Below are 24,000 nucleotides of genomic sequence, written 5' to 3'. Positions count from 1 at the left end.
ACATTCTTTGTATGCAAGTATTATCTTATTAAGCGTATTATCAAAATCCAGTAGGATTAATTCTGAAATGATTCATCTGATACGTTTTCTAGATTTATCCTAGTGCCCGACACGACCAAGGCGAATTAACTCTGATCTCAGCGGTTCATTCATGCCATTGCGGACACCTGTCACTGCTAGCGTTCATTCCTTGTTTCCCTTTTGAATAAATCAGGCCACAATATTCAGCTCTCATTAGATCACATAGCGTTCAAGTTGCTATGTTTTTTTATTGTTAAAATGTTCTCGATTCCTCAGTACTTCATCTTTTCCCACAGATCCCACTTGTATGTTTGAGCTCAAAAAGATCATGTACTTGAGGCATCGTGTGGACTATGTTTGTTTACAGCTATTTTCGTGCCCTCCCTTGTAAGCCACACCTGTTCACATTCCTTAGGGTAGGTTACGTTGGGGTGCAAGTGCGTCTCTCTCTCTCTCTCTCTCTCTCTCTCTCTCTCTCTCTCTCTCTCTCTCTCTCTCTCTCTCTCTCTCTGTGCGCTTATGTGAGACGTGTGCGTGTGTGTATGTGTGTGAGAGGAGTTGGTGGGCTTAACGAAGTTCAGATGCCCACACGACCCTGAGCACACAAGAATGTGGGTGTGGTAGTCTCAGTTTGTCAAGTAAAATGCATTATGCAATTACGACGTTTGTGCAGACATTAGTACTTCTTCAGTTAAAAGTGAATGAATGAAACTGTTTCTGGGATGCCCTCGGTAATTCATATTATAGATGAGTGAAACGGAGATCTCTCTCTCTCTCTCTCTCTCTCTCTCTCTCTCTCTCTCTCTCTCTCTCTCTCTCTCTCTCTCTCTCTCTCTCTCTCTCTTCTTCCATAAATACAGATAATAGCTTTTCGTCACAAAGGAATCTCGGTCTTCGTTCTGTGCTTCGTTGGAGCCCAAACATCTTTTATACTGACATACTGAGAGTATTTGGTAGAAGCCCAAACATCTTTTATACTTATATACTGAAAGTATTTGGTAGAACTACGAACCAGGAAGAGAGGGAGCTTGTACCCCCCCCCCCACAAGAGGGTTGAGGGTTTTTGTACCTTGTGTGTGTAGGATCCTTGTGAGGGAGGGAAGGAGGAAGGGAGGATTGCACAACATACGCATCGCAAAACTAATCTTTTCCATAAATGGGTTGATGGTCCGACAGAATTGCGACGACGAGAAATGAAAGGTTTGTGTACATAAGTCATCCATCATTTTCGTCTTTTCCTTTTCTTTTTTTTTATTAAACTTTATTATCAGAAGGAATTAAACGAATTAGTCTGCTGATGAAAGATGGCAGCATGGCATTCTGAATGTAAAAGTGAAAAGCAAAAATGAAGAGGCAAATATTTAGCAGTTAATCGCACGTAGTTGAAAAAGCAGTTGTCCCTTCTGCCGAATGCAGCTGAAGAGGGCATTTGGAATGCGGATGGCTAACCACAGCTTTAGAAGTGCTACCACAACCCCTCCCCCCCATATCCCCGGCTCGTTTCCCCCTGAGCACCCCACCAGTCAGTGTGTATAATTCAGGAAGAGCTAATTCAGGACAGCTGGTTCACCGTTTGGTTGAGGTCACTGTAATGTTGCAGCTGGTTATAGCCATGGCAGTGTTGGTTATATAGGCGATATAAAAAAATCTTGTTTTGGCTCTCGTCTAAAACCATCACTCATCCACTCGTCTGCCTGTCTGTCTGTTCATAGGGCCAGCGCGTCTGTTAATATCATGCTACTTGCGGCTTCATTTCCGCACTTTTGCAACAGCTCCCGTGATGGTCTTTCGCTACCACTCTTTTTGTCCAGTTAGTGATTGTGTTGGGTAACATGTTACCAGTTCCGTTTCCTCATTTTTATGAGGAGATGGTGGATTTCATGGGCTTTTAAGGGACATCGTATAAAACGATCGATCATTTCGTTTGCGTTTGCACTAAGATTTAATTAATCCAGAGAACGTCAGTAGCCTCAGATGTAAGGGTTGCACAGGTGTGCAGTTTGAAGGCTAAACATAAAAGGTTACCTGAAAACTCACGAAAAATAACATTGTTAGAGCTGAGAATACCTGTACAAGTGTTAAAATAACTTACTGCTTGACATTCCACTCTCTCGAAACTAATTCCCACAAGCACGAAAATAAGCAGACATGAAATACAGATGGCTTATCATTCAGCGCCAGTGGTGCGGTTTTTTTTTTTTCCTTGACATGAAATGTCTAGGAAACGTACTGGGTATGATTAAGCCGACAAAAAAAAAAAAAAGTATTAGACATCGCATCGAATGGAGTTTTTTTTTTTTTTTTTTTTTGTCGGCGCCAAATGCTGAGAAGGAAGTGATTTTATACACTAACTATTTATTATTATTATTATTATTATTATTATTATTATTATTATTATTATTATTATTATTATTATTATTATTATTACTGAGTCTATCATCATGTTTTCTACTGCATTTCTGAAAATAAAAATTGTATTAGCCAATGTTCGTATGTTTTTAAAACAATCACGTGGATGTCACGCAAATTGAATTTAAAAAGTATTATATGAAAGTTACCATGAAATTCTCATTTTAAAATAGAATTAGCATTAACCCTATTACTTTCTATAGCTGCAAAATCCAATTCAGGAAAATCAACGCCAGTTTTGCGCACCTGACAAGTCCTTTTTTTCTGTTACCCAGTTGTCACTGGTATTTTATTCTGTGTTGTTCTCCCGTACACGTTTGTTTTCATGCTATTGTTTTGTATATTTGATAGTTGTTCTCTGTGAAGCAGAGGGCAGCATGTATCCAATGACACACTCTCTCTCTCTCTCTCTCTCTCTCTCTCTCTCTCTCTCTCTCTCTCTCTCTCTCTCTCTCTCTCTCTCTCTCTCTCTCTCTCTCTCTCGTTAACGCAATAAACCTTTGAATGACTCCAAACTTGCTCGAAACTTTTTAAGCCAATTATTTGTCTCAAAAATGAGCAAAATAGTTGCACATTCACCTGACAGAAATCTAAAAGGAGTTAGTCACAACTTGTGACCATTATAAATTTACATATATATATATATAGTATGTGTGTCCATTATACATATATATTTACAGTATGTGTGTATATATATATATATATATATATATATATATATATATATATATATATAATATATATATATATATATATATATATAATATATATATATAATATATATATATATAATGTGTGTCGTCCCTCCCTCTTTTTTCTTTCATATACCCTCCCTCCTGCCCCTTCCAGGAAGGAAAGAAGAAATGGTTGTCTTACCCCGGATTATATTCAGTTAACCATCCTTCCCCCTCCCACCTCATCGCCCCTTTTCCCTCCCTTCTTAGTTTCTCGGGTGGAAGCGGACGGAAATAGACTTTGAGGGAAGAAGTGGGCGTAGTGTGGAAGAAGAAGAAGAGGAGGAGGAGGAGGAGGAGGAGGAGAAACAAACTCAGGGAATTACAGTGTTGCAAAGTTCAAGGAACTTTTCACGTAACTGCTTTAATTCTGTCTTTGATGAAACGCACGATCGATTTAAAGTTCTCTGGGGCTGAAGGATCCCTCGCAAACTTCTAGCTCAAACGTGCTAGAATACAGACGTTGGAAGAGTTTTACTCGGCAGCTTATTCATCATGGAGGGTGGATAAAATCCTATTGCAACTTGCATTGCATTTATGAGCTATTATGAAATTATGCCCCTACAGTATGTTATGCTCTTTTTTTGTCATTTTATTTCATTATGTTTTAATGCTGTGCAGTATTATGCCATTACTGTCATGATGTAAGTCTTCGTAGCCAAGTGTAAAAAAAATATATTCCGTTGGGTCATGTGTTTTGTTTTTTGGTTTTTAATCAGACATTTATGAAAAACATTAAGCGAAGCTAGATGGTTCGAAGTTCTGATTTTCTTTGGACTTGTCTTCGATGACCGGCATCTTTTAAGGACAAAATGCGGAATGCTGTCTCGTTGCAAAGTGACTTTCTGTTGATTTAATTTTTTATTAGCCGAGCTTTGTTGTGTGTGTTCTGTATTCTGCCCCCCCCCCTTTAACTTGGAAGAGTAATATATCTTTTAGGGATTGTTCGAACGCTTTTCACTGGTTATTCTTTCAGTTTGTGGAACAGCTGATAAATATTATTTTTTGTTAACTGGAAGATGGGGACAAGACCATTGAAACATTTATACAAGCATGTCTGTTAGCGTGGATGATCTTCGAGGATCACTGTAAAAGGAAAATGGCCTGGTCATTTCAATATCCTACATGGCCAGTTTCCAAAATGGAGACTTTTTTCATTGAAAATAGTTGAATTATCTAATATACATCGGTTTTGTCTTATTCTTAATGTTTTAGATCATGCTGAAACTAGGACTGCTCAGAAAATTGACTGGGGATTCAAACATGGTCTGTGCAGGTACCCTTGCCAAATGAAGATGGGCTAAAGTGTTATTGGACGCTGCATCAGTGGATGAACTGAAGATTAGTGTTATATCTGTAGAATAAGTTTCGTTCTTGGTACTTTGTTCATTATCGGAAAGAGCTACAAAGCTTCGTTTTATCATACCGGGACTCGTGTCAGCATGATCTGAAACTTTTGAGTAGACTCTATATTACAGGACAATTCAGCTGCTGAACTTCCCGAGCCAGACGGAGTCCAGTTTGAAAAGTGGCCACCATGAACGCCTTGTACAGACACATGTGGAGTACTCATGATAATTTTGCTGCATAGTTCACCATCTGAACGAATATATTAACTATTTGTTATCATTTTCATTCATAAATGTAATCATCCTTAGGAACCCAAATGAAAAATTATCGTCAAGTTTAGGAAAACTGATTGCATGTGCTGTATAAACCAACCACTGTTATTTAGTGGTGCTCAAGAGGCTGCACGCCAGAGGCACTGTGGGTTGTTTGAGACACTTGACAACTTTAGCACGTTTCAGAAAAGTGCCAAAACTCACAGGCTGGGTTGATCTCTTTTCCATATTAAGGGAAACCACTTTTTGTCATTTTTGTGTGAATGTTTGATTGAGAAAATAAGCTTGATTTTCCTTTCGTTTCAGGTAATGCTCAGTGTGTGGTGTTGGCAGACTTCCGAAGGTGTGTGAGTAAGCTCTTGAGATACGGGCTGCTTTTTCCTTGGTGTTTGTCTTGCACTTTCCTCTTAATGGAATATTTGATTGATTTCTTTGCTCTATTTGTTTACATCATGCACTCTGTGCTTATCTCAGCTTTTGATTGCAATGTTTTATGTTAATTAGCTAGTATGGTATATTTTATGTTATATAGCTAGTATGGTATATATATAATTTATATATATATATATATATATATATATATATATATATATATATATATATATATATATATATATATATATATATATATATATATATATATATATATATATATATATATATATATATATATGTGTGTGTGTGTGTGTGTGTGTGTGTGTGTGTGTGTGTACACATAGATATATATACATACATATATATAATATAATATAATATAATATAATATAATACGCACGCGCGCCTATATTCTCATAAATGGGTTACGCCAGGTGTTACCAATTTCCTCTGTGCCATTCTTGGATACATTTGAAGCATCGAAAGAGGGAGAGAGAGAGAGAATGGGATAACCATATGACTGGGACGCAGCAAATGACGTCATTGGCCTGAATTTGAGATGAAAATAGCATAATCCGGGTCCCAGGGACGCCAGTTTTGGCGTTGGTCCCCGTATTAGAAAGGTTAAGAGCGAAAAACGCTTTTCGTCGGTGGTAAATTTAGCTCAGGTGGCACGCCTTCATTTCCGGCTCGTTTTTCTCTTGATATCTTAATCTGAATCCTGTGTTTATGGTAGGCTTCGATGTTGATTCTCTCTCTCTCTCTCTCTCTCTCTCTCTCTCTCTCTCTCTCTCTCTCTCTCTCTCTGCTCCATTTTCCTGAAACATTTCTCAAGAGCAGGACTTCAGACACCAGAATGCGGTGTAAAATAGTTGCCAAGAGGTAACCCCTGTTCTTGTTATGGGACACTTAACACAGCGAGCGAGCGCGCTCTGCCAGCTGTTTTTAAAGATGGACGTGTTTGACCTTTGACTTCTGGAATGGGTTTCCGTTTCTTTGCCCTTTACTCTTGAGCTTTCGACTGCTTTATCTGCCACTTTCCTTATTTTTGCCTTTACTTTCGTACTTTATTCGAGAGAGAGAGAGAGAGAGAGAGAGAGAGAGAGAGAGAGAGAGAGAGAGAGAGAGAGAGAGAGAGAGAGAGAGAGTTAGTTTAAGTGGGTTCGTGGTCCTGTTCATAAAATTTTGCTCGTGTGGGTTGCCTAACTAAATAAGAGCCCGTGCTACCACAGGGAGAGGGTAATCTAACAATCAGCACTCATAGCTTATTAATGTTTTAAATCTATCTCACTCTTTGCAATGAAATAAAACAGGAAACAAGTACAGACTAGTGACACTGCGTAAAAGTGCTTGGAATGTTACGACGTTGCTATGATCTAATTACATTTCCCCCTTTTATTTGTTTTTCTTGAAAGAATTTTGGGTGTGAGAATAGCAAATGTTGCATTGCAACTGGCAAATATATTAGAGGACCCAAAATGCAACCGGTAAACAGAGCACCCTAGTCATTTATTGGCGGTTTCGTCGAACACATGCTGTCTGTCTGCTGTGTTTCCTCTGCTTCAATGCTTCGGGGGGAGGAAAAGGCATCTTAGCAGCGTGGTATGTCTCCCTCATCCTCGGCTCCGCTTCACCCCCTCCCCAGCCTCCTTGCTCCTAGAACGACTTAGTGGTGGCTGTGAGCCAAACCGTCTTCAGGCATGATGATCAGCATTCTTCCTTCATATTCGAAACGCGGTTTCGCCTCTTCACTCCACAGTTTTCTCTCGCGTGTTGTCCGTCTCTTGCTCCTGTTGGTTTTCTCATTTTCTTTCTCTATATGGTTTTCTTACAAGTTCTTTCATTAGTTTAGGTATATTCACTGCATAACATCATTTGCCTTTCCATCTCATGACCGTGTTGGTCTATTTTTGGTTTTTCCCAGTAATTCGTTGGCTGGGGCTACGCCTTGGAAGAGATTCTCACCTCGACCTCTCGAGTGTCTGGTGCTTGTTTGTCTGGGATAATATTCTCGACGCCCTTCTGCTCCCCTCGTCAGTTTCTATTATGGTTGGGGCCAGGCTTCTGCTGTCACTGAAGCTCTTAAGATTCGTATGTGTCTGAGTTATCTCACTTATCGAATAAACATGACGTTCGTGTATGAAACAAATTGCAAAACGATTTTAGGAAAAGTGCAGTGGTTCATATCACGTGTTTCTAGTTTACATAGAAATATTACGCTAGTAAATTATGATAGATGTAGTTATTTGTTTATGCTTTTAAATATTCTCAGTTTTGTGCATGATTCTACATTTTGTTATTCTGCGCTGTAACGTTGGGATGTGAATGTTTATTCTTCGCTGTTATTAACGAATGTTTACGAGAGAGAGAGAGACTTGGAAAGGTTAGGGAGGATAAAATAAAACTTCCTTGCTTTTATGAGTTAAAATGGCTTAAAGGTTGCTTGTGATTACCGTTTTAGTCTTTATCTCTCGTCTCTTTGTAGTTGTTACTTTCTAGCAAGAGTTCACTATTTCACGTCGAAGCAAAACTTACAAAAACTTATCAGAAGAAAGAACGTACATCTGGAGTTTATCAAAATGAGGCTCAAGAATTCCAAAAATGCCGATCGTTTTGCAAGGGACGCCCTCTGTATATGCATTCCAATTCAGAGACTTCTTTTAAGAGCCCCTTTCACTGGTACACGAGCACTCCCTCCGCTCATGTTGTCGTTTTTCTTGTTGTTACCCTGGGTGCACTCAAGTTGCCAAGGTCACTCAATAGCAGGGCAGCACACTGGCCCAGCACTGCCTGCACTACTACCCCTGCCTATGTTGCCTGTATCTCTCTCTCTCTCTCTCTCTCTCTTACGCGCGCGCGCGCGCACAGCCCGGCAAACTCTTCCCTTCCACCAATTGCAAGATCAACCCCATCTCCTCCCCCCCCCCCCCCACACTACAACACCTCCATCCCCATCCCTCGTGCGAAAACCTTCTTTAGAGGACCTTGATGAGTCGTCCCATTCACCCATCCATGCAGTTGTTAAAGAGTGCGACCTTCAGTTGTTGCCGCCGCTTGCTTCCTCCCTCCAGTTTTAACGGCCATGGTTATTTTTGCATCTGATGCTTTATCTGCTCCCATTCATAATGAGTGCGTTGTCTCAACGGAGAATCCCTTGCAGACGGGAAATCCTCCTCCATTTACTTTGTATCCCCCTTTCTTCGCCTTTTGCCAATGTAGGAACCTCTCCCCGTAGCCTCAAGTCACTGCCAGTTGCCACGTAGGAGGCACACAATGTTCTTTTCCTTCCTTGTCTGTTTCTCACAGTGGATGATGACTTTTTTTTTATTCTCCCTCGGGGCATTTAACTATCCATGAAAAGTCTTATTCCCCTAAATTATCCCGTTCCTTTTCCTGTTCCCTTCTTTCAGCTTCAATTTGCAGCGGGATTGCTGCTCCAGCTAAACAAGCCTTACCCCGAATGGCTTCCGATGTCGAAAGTCTCTGATCTATGCTTTTGTAAATTTGATGCCATGTTGCATGTTATGGCCTGATGAACGCTAATTAAGAGAAGAAGCGTTGTGTTGTAAGACAAGGATATTTACCCCTTAACTGCTTTGTCATCAAACTTTCAGGGTATTCTGATATTCTTGTTAATCCTCACTCAACTTCCATGAAGCCTCGCTTCACTTGAACTCGAGGAAACCGGTTGGCAAATGGGAAATCTCACTTCATCAGTTTGTGTTATGATATTCACTTAGCAATAGTTTCTTCTCCCCCCCCCCCCTCTCTCTCTCTCTCTCTCTCTGAAATCTTGTATTCTGTGCAGAAGTCAGGTCTGACATCATTGCTTTCAATAAATGCAATAAGTTGTGTAGTGTCCCACGTCCTCACAGAAGATGGCCTTGATAAGAAAATCCCCAATTTCCCCCATGGAGCTAATCGTCAGGTAAATCAAGTGAAATTCTCTCTCTCTCTCTCTCTCTCTCTCTCTCTCTCTCTCTCTCTCTCTCTCTCTCTCTCTCTCTAGTCCTGTATTTTAACTTCTTGAGACCAGAATTAGGAGTATTTTGAACCTTCGGCCGTACCTTGTAAGGACACTGAATTTTACTGAAATGTCACGCTAATTAATTAGTGTATTATGCAATACAACCTATATACGGCTAGACGCTTGAGGAGAATACCCATCGTACAAGAGAGAGAGAGAGAGAGAGAGAGAGAGAGAGAGAGAGAGAGAGAGAGAGAGAGGACAATAACCGACGTGAGAGAGGAAAGGGTGGACTTCCCATGAAGCCTAGTGTCAAATGAGGACATTCTCACTGCAGTATTGCCAGTAACGTTCTTTGGTGAAATTTCTCCCCTTCCTTTGCCATGGGCTAACAAAGGGGTGACGGAAACCGTTTCCGCCCTTGGTAATAATGACAACATATGTTTTCCCAAAAACAAAAGTACTCTCGGGTGCGTCTTGCAGATGAATGATTACCAGTGCACAATTGAACAAAGGGAGAAAAGGGTTGAATCTGTTATTCATCATTCTGTTTGAAACCAAAGTATTGCAGTCGGTACAAAAATATTCTAATTTTTGGTGCGTCAAAAATATATTTTCGATCGTCGTAATTTCGTTTAACGGAGCACCGTCGAATGTTCGTGTGTGCGCGTACGTGTGTGTATACGAGTGTGGAAAGGTAATTTCATTCAAGTTGTGCAATCTCCGAGGTTAGTTGATGTCCTTGTCCCCGGACCCAGGGCTTGGAACGACGCTCGCGGCCGTAGGAGATAGAGTTCATTTCCTGTGTCCTTAAAAAGGGAATATCTATCATACAGCCAAGTTGCGCTCAGCACCAAACGCCGCGGGCGCCATGCAATGCCTTCTCTCTCTCTCTCTCTCTCTCTCTCTCTCTCTCTCTCTCTCTCTCTCTCTCTCTCTCTCTCTCTCAAGCGCTGCTAGATTTTTGCAGATTCCCCTTTGCCATTCAGTTTCTTTGTACGTAGATAATTGGATACGCCCAGAGTACTTGCATTGTGTTTTGCCCTGCGTGTGCCGACTTTTTTGGTAGGGTGGGTTTCTAGAGATTATATTTTTTTATTGTGCTTTTATAACTACTACTTTGTTAATGACGTTCTCGGTTTTCCCTGTGTATCGAGTTCATGTTTCATTATTCCTAAATTGTGTCTTGTTCTCCTGTTACGTCTCCTCATGGCTTGATATCATTGAACCCAGTCCTTTCACAATTGGTTTTTTGCAACAATTTATGCCTGGTCTTGTCACATCGCATGTCTCGTCAGTATCTGTTAGCGTCTGGATTCAAGGTCGGATGTCATTCGTATGGGAAATATATTTAGGACTCGTTTGTAAAATGGTAATTAAGAAATTCATTATCACTTTTGTATTTTGTATCAGAAATGTTGCGTATCCTGTCGCCCCAGGGGTCTAAATTTGACGAGAAAACATTTTGGTTCAAAGTTATTATACAGTAAACATTTGAAGGACAACACCACCAAAAAAAAATCCAAGAAAGAGTGAAAGAAAAAAGGTAGCGACCACAAGTATAAGCCGTCCACGCAACTCAAATGGTGCTCAAAACAAGTTTGTGTGCGTTGGTCACAGACATGTTTTTAAATCATGAAAATAATGCCTCCTTCATAAATTATGAAGATAATTCCCCCTTCACATTAAAGTTTGTACCACTGTATATCTGTTCGGCTTATCAGTTATCATGTTTAACGTTTATGATTAGAGCAAGAAATGATGTCCAGAGAATTTTACATCAGTGTGTTTAAATGTCTACTATTCTTGGCTGACGGATACGTGGCACTTTTTTAAAGTAGGAAAAGAAAGCTTGCTTCAGACGTGCTGCTGTTCGCAGGTGCTAACCCCAATGGCATGTGGTCTCTCCACCCCAGTATAGTAGTAGTAATAGGGGTTTGCCTCTGAAACGGCTCGCCAGTCCCCCACATCATCACGCTTCTCATGATATTCTAATATGTACTGGCTTCTCTCCAAGTCGCACTGTTTTGCTTTCGATAAGTAGCGTCTATTTTGTATCAGTATTAGATTCTTAATGAGAACGAGTAAGCCTTGACCCTTGTGTGTTATTTATTGAGAATATATTTGTATTTTACTGACGGACGGGTAAGGAGAACCCTTACGCATGGGCTTAGGAACGTTAATGACTCCACCACCTGCCGGCAGCCTGGCATACGGTAGATTTTGACAAGGATAAAATGTAGTGTTTGTTCCAACAGCACTTGCTTGCTTCATGCAGTGTCACGGGTTACTGGCGGTGCCCGGCCCCTTAGTGCCCTACAAATAATGCAGGCGTTAGGCAGACGCAGCAGCATTTTCCACCAACGGACAGGAGATCGGTTGGCATGTTTCAGTTCAACGATTCTTGCCCTCCCCCCTAATCTCCAAACCCTGCCGGCTGACCTCCCCACCCCCACCTTTCCACAGGGCCGCTTGAGGGCCGCATCCGCTTCCTTTATTACGTAATTCCGTCGATATGACGACCTATGAGACCATGAAGGAAGTGTGGAAAACATGGCAAATGCTTGTACGCGTTCACCAAGATGCGTTTGGACTGGAAATCAGCATTTTCTTTGATCAAATGATTAAAAATTAATGTAAGTGAAAACATTATCTTAAAATGCGTCTTCATGTCACCGAACATGTGTGTTTCCAGTGTGTCTTGTCACATTCATTGTCCTTGTTGTAATGAACTTCGTAACTACAATGAAGGTAGCTCTGTTTGCTATATGTTAAACGAAGATAAGCATTGCCTTCGGCTTTATAATGGCAACAGCAGTAAAGTACAGTGCTCACTTGTGTAGTCTCGTCCTAGACGAGCGTGGGTATAAACGCAAACAGCCATGCGTCGTCGGGCTGAAGGATGATGACGTAGTGGGATATTTTGGGAGCGAATTCTTGTCCCTGGACGAGTTTTTCTCCGAACGCACCGGAGACTCCCCCTGCACAAAGCTTCCATGGATTTGTGTTGCAAAATCTCGATTGACGCTGTGATTCAGTTGGCCGTGGATTTAATGATCTCTGACGGTTGGGAATGGTGTTAGAATAGTATATAGCAAATTATTTGATCACTGGCCCCAATCTTCGCGTTGATACTTAGCACTTAGATCGTGGTATCATCTGGTGATAAAGCGATCATAACCAATTCGTTGTCCCAAATCAATCTCTCCTGAGGACGCGCGTGTAAATTTCACTTGTGTAAGTTGATTGAATTTCTTTATCTTAGCTCCGATTGTTCAACAAAGTGACATCAAACATGAGGAGCTTAAAGTGTTTGCAGATGCCTCGATCAACTGTCTGGGGACCAGAGGAGCATATTAAAACCAAGGCCTCTGCAGGGTCGCTGTTTTATCTATCTCCGCGATTTGCTCACTCCCCTTCTTATCCCCATTCCCCCTGTTGCAAGTCCATTTAACACCCCTCCCCCCCCTCCCTTTCCCGGTCATTCCCCGCCTTAAACTTTACACCTACGCGACAACACGACGACTTCTGAGAAATCGTTCTTACTTTCTGGGAAGGCTGACTAGGTGGGGTCTTGATACGAGGGGGGTGGTTTTTTAAGCCCTTAGTCACCGACATGTTTTGCCTAAGCTTGTCGGGCGTGACCAGGATACGAAAGGAGACCGTTATCGGAGGAGCCGTCTCGATTGTAGTAGCCTACACTGTACTCAGTAAATGCTCAGCAGGAAAATGAAGTTTGAACTTTAACTCAGACAACGAGCGAGAGTCTCTCTCTCTCTCTCTCTCTCTCTCTCTCTCTCTCAGGGATCTTGCATTAGGAATGACTGGCCGTTGTCCGAGATACTAACAAATATGCAAAAATTTTGAATGTTTAAAATGGAGTGGCCGGTCCTTCGAGAAAGTGCTTCGTGTTGCAACAAACAAAAGGACGAGCAGATTCGCGACGCATCCAAACAAAGCCATATCAGTCGCTGTTCAGTCCTCGTGTGACGTCAGAAGCATTTCCTAGTCTTGAGACCTGAGTTCTCAGCAAAGCTCGAACCGAGGATGGTACGTACGCACCTTCCTTCTAGTGTTTGCTTGTTTGTTCGACTCATTGCCTTACTTTTGCGGTGTAAATTTTCATTTCTAACTTCAAATTAACCAGCCAGCTGTTAATGCTCGCTCACAGGGTGTGCTGATAAAGATCTCTGAGTCAGGCACGACGAGGCGCGACGAAAGGAAATGTTTTAATCGAGTTGGTATTGAGCGCCATCTGTATTTTCCATTAATACTCACTTCGGGGATCGAAGATCCTGGAAAGAGTCCAAACTATAAGTATCAGTGAGTCATTCTCTCTCTCTCTCTCTCTCTCTCTCTCTCTCTCTCTCTCTCTCTCTCTCTCTCTCTCTCTCTCTCATGAAATGGAATCACTATGTAATTAATAAGAAATAAACAATAAACACGAAGAAAAATATTCAGTAGCCTAAATAGACCTCGTGACAGATGTTTATTGAAAAAAAAGGAAATGCCTTAGTGATGGTATGTGGTTTATGTAGTACATCCGCTATGCGCCTTTACATCCATTCTCCAAAATAGAAAAAAAAAAAAACAATTGGGTGCCAGTTTAAGCGGAGACTTTTAATATCACGAAATGCTTTTTGGAGATACCTCCAGTTTTGGAAATTTCTTGGCGTGATTATTCTTCTCTTCTTCCTAGGCCTCTGATGCAAATGATTTTCTTTGGAATTCCTGGGACTTGTGAATCACTTCTATGTAATGTCCAGTCATTCCTGATACTCATGATTTGGTGTCATTCCAGGTTCCTTGAAACAAAGGCCTTAGACGCCAGAGATTGATTATCCAAAAAATAAAAGCCCGACCTTTATGAATTATACGTTCAGGTGCTAAGTTATTTTTTGAAGAACTTATCTTAGTGTTGCATTTATGGTGCATTTAAACGTACAGAGAGAGAGAGAGAGAGAGAGAGAGAGAGAGAGAGAGAGAGAGAGAGAGAGAGAGGAAAAGCTGTCAAGTTAGGTTGATATCCCATACAACTGGTTGACGGTGCCTTTAGAAAGGTGTGACGTCATCTGTCACCATCGGCTGACATCTATTCGAAATTTTTCCTAGAGTTGGAAAGGATTCCCCTTAAACATGGTCGCTGAACCAGGCGTTAGCATCATGCTGTCATTAATGTTGTTATTCCTAGCTCTACGTCAGCATTGTCATCAAACACCTGCAGGTTCACTGGGAGGAGAAAGAGCTGAATGTTAGTTAGTGTTGTATTTATATACTTCATGTGGTGTTAGCCCTAATAATTGCCTAGGATTTCTTTTGGAATTATACTACATGTAGGACATACAATGGTTCAGTTGGTTATAATATGTTTGACTATAATGATACACACACACACACACACACACACACACACACATATACATATATATATATATATATATATATATATATATATATATATATATATATATATATATATATATATATATATATATATATGTGTGTATGCTTTCTCCTGAAGAGATGTTTAGGGCGGCTGGAAACAGTGAATTCCTTAGACTTTTAAATGTTTTGATGGTTTATATTAGTTCATTTTTATACGTATAGGGTGTAATTCAGTGAAAGAATGACATGCCGAAAAGGGATTCATTATCGGCACGGAATATGCCATCGGAATATTGGCAAATCGAAAAGATGGGTTCTAATGCAATAAACATCTGGCAAAGTAACGTCTGGTATTGATCCATCCGGAGGTTCAGGACACTGATTTAGGCTGCTATTGTCCAACGGATCTCTCCCCTCCCTCTGTAGGCACACGAGAATGGTATGCTGTCCTTATTCAGTCGTGCCGAGTCGAGTAAAAGGTGTTGTGACAATTATTATTATTATTACTATTATTATTGGTGAAGAAGTCCAGTGGTGTAGATGTAAGCATTTTAGAAATATAATCTACACCACTGTGGATTTCTTCATTTTAGTGACTCATGCTATAATTATTATTATTATTATTATTATTATTATTATTATTATTGTTAAAGTCAGCAGGGCAAGTTTGTGATTGCATAATCTTCAGAAACCTCTTATTCATACCACGTTTTGTGTCAACATCAATATTACAGTGAGAGGAGTCGCCTTTTTTTTTTTTTTTTTTATCGAGTGACATTTATAAGCAACTTTGACAACTACAGCCCCCTTGTCTTTGGTTTGTTAATGTTCGAGTGTAAAACTTGTATTTCTCAGGTGACCTTAGTCTGTTACTTTTGTACTGCATTTTTACGCTTTGACCACTTGCTCATGTGACAGCATTTCGAAATTAGAAGTTTCGTCTGAGCTCATTCCGTAAGCACTGCGTCTTTCTTTCTCGTCAGCATGCTGTCATTGAAATCATCTACCTGCCTAATATCGCTTACATGTATTTCAGGACAAAATATATCCAAGAATTTATCTTTATGAAAGAGTGAAGCCTCTTTACCTTGGGCAATGCTCGTCCATATCAACATGAAGTCTAGAAGAGATATTAACTTGTGCGTCTCTCATTTTCATATGGGTTGATTTGGTTGCTGTCGTGGGTCTGTAAATGTCGGAGACCCTTGACTCTTTCACGCCCAAAATCTTTTTAGCCCTCTTGTCATATTTTCATGACAGTTATCATTTCCATCTGAAATTCTCTTGGATATTTTCTTAAAAACTGGTTTCCATTATGAATGCTCTTTGAACTTTCGGCTGTTCCTCTCTCTCTCTCTCTCTCTCTCTCTCTCTCTCTCTCTCTCTCTCTCTCTCTCTCTCTCTCTCTCTCGTGTTTATTAGCTTCTGGTGATAGATTATATTTTATTGTTTCGAAAAAGGAGTTCCTTAGTAAAGCCTGATTTACAATTGAAAATAGTATAAGAAGGAGCTTGTGAGTAAATCTGCGAGCATCATTTTGTAATGATTGATTACAACTGCAATGTTTTGACGGCAGCTTTTGTCTCGCTTTGAACACGAATCATTTGCTCTGTCGTAGAAATTTGATGAAGATCCCAAGGCGTGCAGAGACGGTCGAGTTCAGTTCGATCATTGCTGGTTGTTTTATTCTGGAATTGTAGAAGGTATATATATATATATATATATATATATATATATATATATATATATATATATATATATATATATATATTAATGGATTGTAGAAGGAAATGGAGGAATAAGCATACCGTATATATATGCCATGACGCAGTCTAATTATTAGGTCGATAAATCCCTTGCTATGAATAATTTCCACCTCTGAAACTTCTCATCTTGCAGTTGCATCAAGTCGGCTAATGTCGCCTTTATCTTGACTCTCTCTCTCTCTCTCCTAAGAAACATTTCACTGCAACTTACAAGCTTGAGACTAAATGCTGCTGCAGTGGATCCCATGTAACGCCACCTGGGTCTGTAGTCCAGCCACTTCTGCTACCCCTCCTTCATCATCATCTCTCTGTCTTCACATTCGCCGTTTTTTTTTCTGAATGGGCGAATCTTCTCCTTTTGCAGAAAATGAGAGACTTCCTAGAAGTGTAGCTTGATCGTCCTTCGACCAGACTGCAAAAAGAAAAAAAAAATGATAAAAAAGGGAGAAGGCTGTCGATGTCGACGAAGAAGAAGAAGAATGAGAAGAAGAAGCCGACGAAGAATGTGCTGTGACGAAACTGTGACTATTGCGTACATCCAACAAATGAGAGAAAAGTGTCGGCGTTTGGTCGGGTATATACGTGGTATCGGGGTCGACGTTGCGCAAGTGGATTCAGCGGAGGGGTATGGGTGGGGACAGGGACGGGGGACATTAACGTACGTGGTGGGGGGAGAACAGGGGATAGATTTTGTTGGAAGCTTGTTTCGCAATGAGCTCAACTCACTCCACCGCCTCTCTCTCTCTCTCTCTCTCTCTCTCTCTCTCTCTCTCTCTCATTTTTTATTTTAGGTTTTTTTTTTCTCGAGGACAAACTACATGAAACCTTCCGCAACAGCGCATTATCAATTTTTTTTCTACTCTTTGTTAATAATGGCGTCAATATAAAATTCGTTTTTTAAGCATTATGATTGTATTCGTTTGAGGAACTAGGGGAGATCTTAATTATTTTATCTTCATTGAAAATAACTCTGTTCCAAGCTCGAGATTCCTCGTTTCACTTTGCTCTCTTCCTTGCCAAAGAATTCCGTCTTGTTTTTCGAGCCACGATATGTAATCGCCAACGACAGGCAACTGAAATTGAATCTGAGTAGGAAATAACTGAAGGAAATCTCGGGAACTCATATTCTTCGTTCTTTACTGTAAAGAAAGTTATTTCTATTGTCATTTTGCTCACTAAGTCTTACGTATCAGTAAGAGATCATAAACTGTTTTTCATTTTCGATTCTCCCAGGTAAATGAAAAAGGTTTTTAGCTTTTCCTCATTAAGTCAGTAAGATGACGCTTTTGACATGAAACTGGCGAATGACGTTTCTATTTCGAGCTGGGTTTTGCCGCTGATGGGTAGATAGTCTACGGACGTGCATCTCCATATTTCAGTAATGTAATCCTCTGCATCCCTGCGTGTTTTCGACAGGTTACTCACCTGAGATGACAGGTAGATAGGTAGTTGCATCTAACCTGAAGAGAAGTGACTTGACAGAAAGGGAAATCGAGTCGGGATTTGAGAAGTTGCAGAGATTGGGGACTCCGGCCTGTGTGGCTTTGCCAGAAGTGACGAAAAATCCCAAAATTTAACAGCATCCTATCAATAGGCCCTGTTTTGTTAATAATATCCCGTATGTCTTTAATTACTTTATCTAGGAAAGGTCGTGAGGTTCATCGGCGGTGTGCAACGATCTGTCTACTGCTCAGGTGACTCGGTGCGAGAACCACTGACCATAGCAACTCGTGAGAGAGAGAGAGAGAGAGAGAGAGAGAGAGAGAGAGAGAGAGAGAGAGAGAGAGAGAGAGAGAGAGAGAGAGAGGAGAGAGAGAGAGAGGGGGTTAAGGCATGCTGTGTAAAGGCACTTCACCCTTAATGGATCCTCCTCCTCCTCCTCCTCCTCCTCCTGTTCTTGGTGTGTGCTTTCCTCACATCTAATACCACACTATTCCATTCACTCCTGCATATACTGTATGTGTGTATGTATGTAAAATTTTTCCAGCTTTTATGGATCGAGTTAGAACACTTGCCCATTTCCGCATAACTGTTTGAGCCTGGTGTTTATTAAAGCTTTTCTTTTAATGTTCACAGGAAAAGCTGTTCTTTGATGTGTGTCAGAAGCTGAACAGTAACTTTGTGGACAAGTGACGTTAAAATTGCTCACCATTATGCAGGTGGCTGTGTTTTTATGAAAGAGACAAGTGTTCCGTAATGAAAACTAGTCTCCGGTACCTGCTAAATAGGAATTCTTGCGAAAGGAACGCCTAATTGGATGTCTGCGTTAAGTAACCCTTAATGTTTACAAGGACCCTGAATCTTACGTTTGGAGATGCTTGTGATCTTGTTTTTGCGGTGATCGTGAATTGTGTTATTGTCGTCGTTTTCATTGAGAATGAGATTCTTCCCAGTACAAAGTAACTTAGGAGTACACATGTTCAGAATGAGCGGCATAAAATTGATGATAAGATGGAAATTGACGGTAATAATATCGCCTCGTCTCCTTTGTGGTAGGTTTTATCGGTGAATTATTCCTCTCATATTAAGTTAAGCTCTGTGATATTGCAGCAACAGTGTTACCAAAGCGGAGAGCGAATATGGAGTAGGTTTTGTCCACCGCCAGGAATTTTATCTGGTAACAATTTTTGGTCGTCTAATTCGCTGCGATGGAGTTTCTCTTCCAAACGACCGCCACCGCTATGACAGTGGCTTCTGTGGCCGCTGTGGCGTTTCATCTCGGGCTCATTTCGACCCACCCGAATAAAATCGCGCTACTTTAGCCAGAGGTCAAATTGTGACGACAGTCATACCTTTTATATTCGATACAAACAGCTTTTTGTATTTGGACCCCACAATCTGTTTCCAGGCCTCCTTTCTACCCGAGTTTTTTCGCCCAGGGCATCGCCCTTTCTTGACGTTTCACCCCTGATTTTTTCGTAAGCTATTTCTACGTCAGGTACGTGAATGCTTGTCTGTTCACGGTCTTTGAGCTGCCATTTCGTTTCTCTGTAGGTTAATGTAAACATCTTGCATCAGTGACCACTTTCTCTTAATTTTTTCCTGGTATTTTGGTCTCGCTGTCTCTCTCAGTAAATCGTTTCCAGATTTCATAAGTTTTCCATTCCACTGTTGTAAAATTTCTTAATTGAGCATAGAAGCTTGTTGCCAGAGATTGGCGGTTACTTTGTGGTTCCTATTCCTGTCATAGATCTATTGGGCTGTCTATTTTATGTGCTTTTTGACGTAAGATCAGAGGCTGAAGACAGTATGTGTTTTCTTTGTTCAGGAAGAAAAAGGGAAATTGTGATATGAATCAGAAAAGCACAACATCTTGACCTCGAAGCAAAACAAGTCACATGAAGATGATTTATGAAGCCTTTGTACCAGATGTTATTGGTAGTGTCGCAACCTATAGAAAGAAAAAAAGTTTGTGATCTGTGTGTATGTGTGTGTGTGTGTGTGTACGCGCGATTATGACGAGTGCTTAGTGACCCGCCATCCCCTCCATCCAGCCACCAACGGTGTGACACGTGATAAATGATGACCACATGATGGTGAACTCACGTGCTGTGTCCTCCTCCTTTGCTGACTCTCTCCCCTTCCTCCTCCTTCAGTGGCAAACAAGTTCTTCCTCTTCTCCTTCCCTCGTGACGACGACGATGAGGTGAGGACTTTTTCTCCTACGACCTCAGCAACCCTCCCTCCTGTCATTTCATGCCCCGCCCTTCCTTTCCCTCATTTTTTATTCTTCATCCTCCAGCCCTTCACATTCTCACAGGTTCTCGAGTTTTGACTCGAGTATCTCTTTGCTTTTTATCCTTTCTTCTTGCCATTCGGGGTCGCGGGAGGGGAGGGGGAGGGGAAGGATGAAGCTGGTTGCTAATGCGGTCAGTCTTATTTCTACGGTACTCATTCGGTATTGGTGTTGAGATAAACCTTGATACAGAAAGATGGCATGGAGGTTTTCCTGCGGTGAGACGATGACTAGGAACCTGAAATACTGCATAATATCTAGGTGAGAGTTCATTCAAAGCTGATGCAAATTCGCATGGATAAACTAGTGTCTTAGTATCGATATTCTTTGTTCCTCAGTTTGCTGATATCTTTCGAGGTTGATATCAGTAAACATTAACTCATTAACTGATAAGTGAATTTAGAGGTGACAGTGTTTTTAAACTAATTATGAAAGGGTGTCCTTTCCTCTGGAATTCGTCATTATGCGAAGACCCTTTTCGTAAATCCCTCTCTTCAACACGAAGCCCGTTAAATAGGTAAGAATGCGTTATTCTCGAACGCTGAATATCCAAAAGTTTGAAAAAGCATCGATGGGTTTCTACTTGGTTGCCTTTGATAGGAGGCAACAAACGCCATTGTCCAGAAATGCGATAAGCCTATATACACATAGCTCGTATATCAACCCGTGCAGGTTCGCTCTCTCTCTTCGAACATGAAAGGGACAAATCGGAACGCTGCTCCAACAATAGGCACGACAAATAGCAGCAGTAACAGCAACAGGTTACACCTATACAGGTAACAATAGAATCATAGAAAGCTTCTTCACACTTGAACAGCTCGCCCACGCGCCTCTCCTCTTTCTAAGGTGGGCACGGCATAGCGAAACTGAAATGGACTGGACTCACTGCCGATTGGGTATATTGTTCTCCTCGTGTTTTATATATATATATATATATATATATATATATATATATATATATATATATATATATATATATATATATATATATATATATATATATATAGAGGAGAGAGAGGAGAGTGAGCGAGCCTTGTTGTTACTTATATATTCATTGTATTTTATCGCATTACTTGACGAAGACAGTTGTAGTTATATATATTTCTGTTTCATCAGAAATTTTGTTTCAATATTGGGAGAAGTTTATCTAAACACTATAGTTAAGAAATAAATAAAAAAAATAAAATAGGTTGTCATAGATTCATTTTCAACAATGGCGCCATCATCATCATCATCATCATCATCATCGTTACTTGTTCGGCTTTGGAACTTTTAATCTTGAGTAGGAGGCATATTGGCATGGCAACTAATAGCCCAGAGAAAAAAAGTATTGTATTTTATGGAATGTGCCTCGGTTAGCGAGTTTTTTTGGATGCTGTTTAATTTGCAAATGCTCACTCTTGTTTACACTCTGGAAACTCATATCGAGATGAGTGAGGTTACGAAAACTGTGAAGCTGATCTTCAGCAATCCCAAGATATTGTGACACCCAGCTGGCCTCGACAACACGGTACAAGTTCGTGTTAGCATCTGATATTGACACCAGAACTCGGGAATCACGGCGACACTGGTTTTGTATCTCCGATTCTAATCCCAACGTTCATTGCAAGCCCATTGTCGTAGGCAGTGAATAGTATACTATCTTGGTTCGTTCCTTTATCATATCGTGTTTCATGAGGTCTTGTGATACGATAGTATGAAAAGAGCAGTATTCACTGAATAATGTTTATTCGTCGTTTCGGGTTGTAAGCAATGCGTGTGTGATTGTCATGTTAAGAACTCTTGAATTTTGTTGACCTGCCAGATATGTGTTTAATAGAACCTCAAAATTGTATTTTAAGCATAAGAGTAGCCTACAATGTAAATACACCAGAGAAGCATTTAAAATATTGATTTTTTTTTTGTATCATGTAAAGATAGGCTTACAAGAGCGAAAGTACCCGGAATAGGTTTTTTTATTTATTTCTATTTTGCTCTTGTATGTTTTAAAAAATGTTTAAAAAATGCCATTCTGAACGGATCCGTGACACGTCTGAATATGACTCATTCAAGTTTAGTTTACTAAGTGGACAATACCTGTTCATTCTTTAAGGATTTAGGAGTAGTGAGTTTTTTATATTTTTATTTTGGGTCGTATTTAAAAACTTATTCCTTTTTAGCGTTTCGTTACAGTAAAATACATTTGAAGTTTGAAACTTTAACAGAAATCCTGCGGCCAAGCCATAGAAATACCGTTGTGTGCTTATGACAGAGGTGAATCTTAATTTTTGAAGTAAATATTTTAAAGTTTTAAAGAACGAAGGCTTGGTAGAAATGTATATGAATTTATTCAAATGATGCAATATAATTTCCAGTGTTTTTCTTTTTTCATGAAGAAATGTTCCGTCTTATCTTCTTAAGCGACTGGCATATGCATTGTGTCTGCATTTATGGTGTTATCATAATCATCACCATCTCGCAGGCGGACAGATGTGTACCCCGGGGCATTTCCTGTCTCTGGGCAGATGGGCAGTTGTGCCGATTTGCGAAGCTTCGTCACTACTGTCCATCTGTCCTTGTGTTCTTGGTTGCCAGCTTGCCATTAACCGGAATAAAACTACATGGCTTTCACAATGTAGCTGTTGGACGCTAATGCGTAGATTATAATGCTCGGGTATTTCCTCGCTTGGAATGTTTTACGAAGTACACCTCCACTTTGTTGTTAAGCTTTTATTGTTGCGTGGTACTTCGCTTACGTGCGGTGAAACAGTAGGTAAAGCAGCTTACGAAGCAAGTTTAATGGGCTGTGTTAAGCGTGTCTAGTTCCTCTTGGGAACTTCCTTTCTAATAACTGTCGTGAAATCATGGTCATATTTGATTCAAGTTTATCAAGCGAGTACTCAGGGTGTAGTGATCATGGGGACCTTTCCAAGTGTGTTTTAATGCGCTCACACTCGTCTCCATTGAAAGCAGGTCTTTTCCAGGTCCAGCTACTGGAATCATTATGGCACTGTCCAGTTCTTTTTGGCAGTGAGATTTTTAAAAGAAAGAAAAAAAATTGAGGCGCATATTAAAAAAAAAAAATATTATTATTTACAGATATTCAGGAGGACTGGGTAGAGCACACCAGGGAAGAGATGACGAGTGTTGCAGGGTTGGGGCATGAGATGGGCAGGAATGGTGGAAGGGAAGAAGAGGAGTGGCACCGATGACACCTGTCGTTGCACAAGTAGCTGGCAGTGGTGACTGGGCAGGGGTTGGGAGGCGAGGGGTATAGGGAGGGAAAGAGGGAAGTGAGGGTTGGGGAACAGATGGAAAACGAAGGGGATTGACAGGAGGAAGGGGAAAGAGAGGGTTGGAGAGAAAAGAAAGAAAGAAGGACTGGAGCCTTTGGAGGGTCACAGGAGAATGTCAGGGCTGCCGGGGAAAGGTAAGAGAGGAGAAGCTTCTGGGTAACTTGCATCCTGTCACCTGCTGTGTCGTCATCCACACTTCACTTGCTCTCCTTGCAACTCCGCCCAGCCTCTTTATTCTCCTCCCTTCCCTCGTTCCCCTCCTTCATCTCTCGCCCACTCCACAACTTGTTTTCCTCACTGTATCCTCCCCCTCCTCCCTCCCCTCCTCCCCTCCCCTCCCTATTTCATCAGTACGTGGCCGTCATCCCAAGCGCCTGCAAAGCTTTCATTCCTCATTTGGCACTAGTCGCCAGTGGCAGATAGAGGCGGCTCAGTTTACAGCCTTATATTTAAAAGACACGGCAGTCAGGTAGAAAACCAGAAAAAACAGAAAAAACGTGGTTTAAACGCGTCCTCAGTCGAGAGAAACGAACACGAAAGAAAACGCCTTTGTGTGGCATGATTTTGCTTAATGATTTTTTCCTTTCTACCTGTTATCCATTCATCAACAAGCAAGAACTGTGTTTCTGTTGCATGTGTTCATTTCACAATTTAATATGCACATTATGATGCCGTCTACAACAAGGAATTTTCTTCTTGTTGTCGGGAGA

The 24,000-nt window shown here is 40.8% G+C and overlaps 1 protein-coding gene and 1 long non-coding RNA gene across 4 annotated transcripts in view; both read left to right on the top strand.

The window, feature by feature from the left end:
- The window catches only part of LOC136843832 (tribbles homolog 2-like), a 242,993-nt gene that overhangs the window by 204,118 nt on the left and 14,875 nt on the right, over window positions 1-24,000 (top strand). The gene's annotated exons all lie outside the window — the stretch shown is intronic.
- Window positions 15,661-17,094, top strand: LOC136843831 (uncharacterized). Its single transcript, XR_010854695.1, has 2 exons — window positions 15,661-16,216; window positions 16,301-17,094. It is a non-coding gene; the product is annotated as an uncharacterized lncRNA (long non-coding RNA).

This window comes from Macrobrachium rosenbergii, chromosome 12, assembly GCF_040412425.1.
Source record: "Macrobrachium rosenbergii isolate ZJJX-2024 chromosome 12, ASM4041242v1, whole genome shotgun sequence".
In the NCBI taxonomy this organism is placed as follows: domain Eukaryota; kingdom Metazoa; phylum Arthropoda; class Malacostraca; order Decapoda; family Palaemonidae; genus Macrobrachium; species Macrobrachium rosenbergii.
Note: the sequence above shows the minus strand (reverse complement) of the source record. Positions and strands in the feature narration are given on the sequence as shown.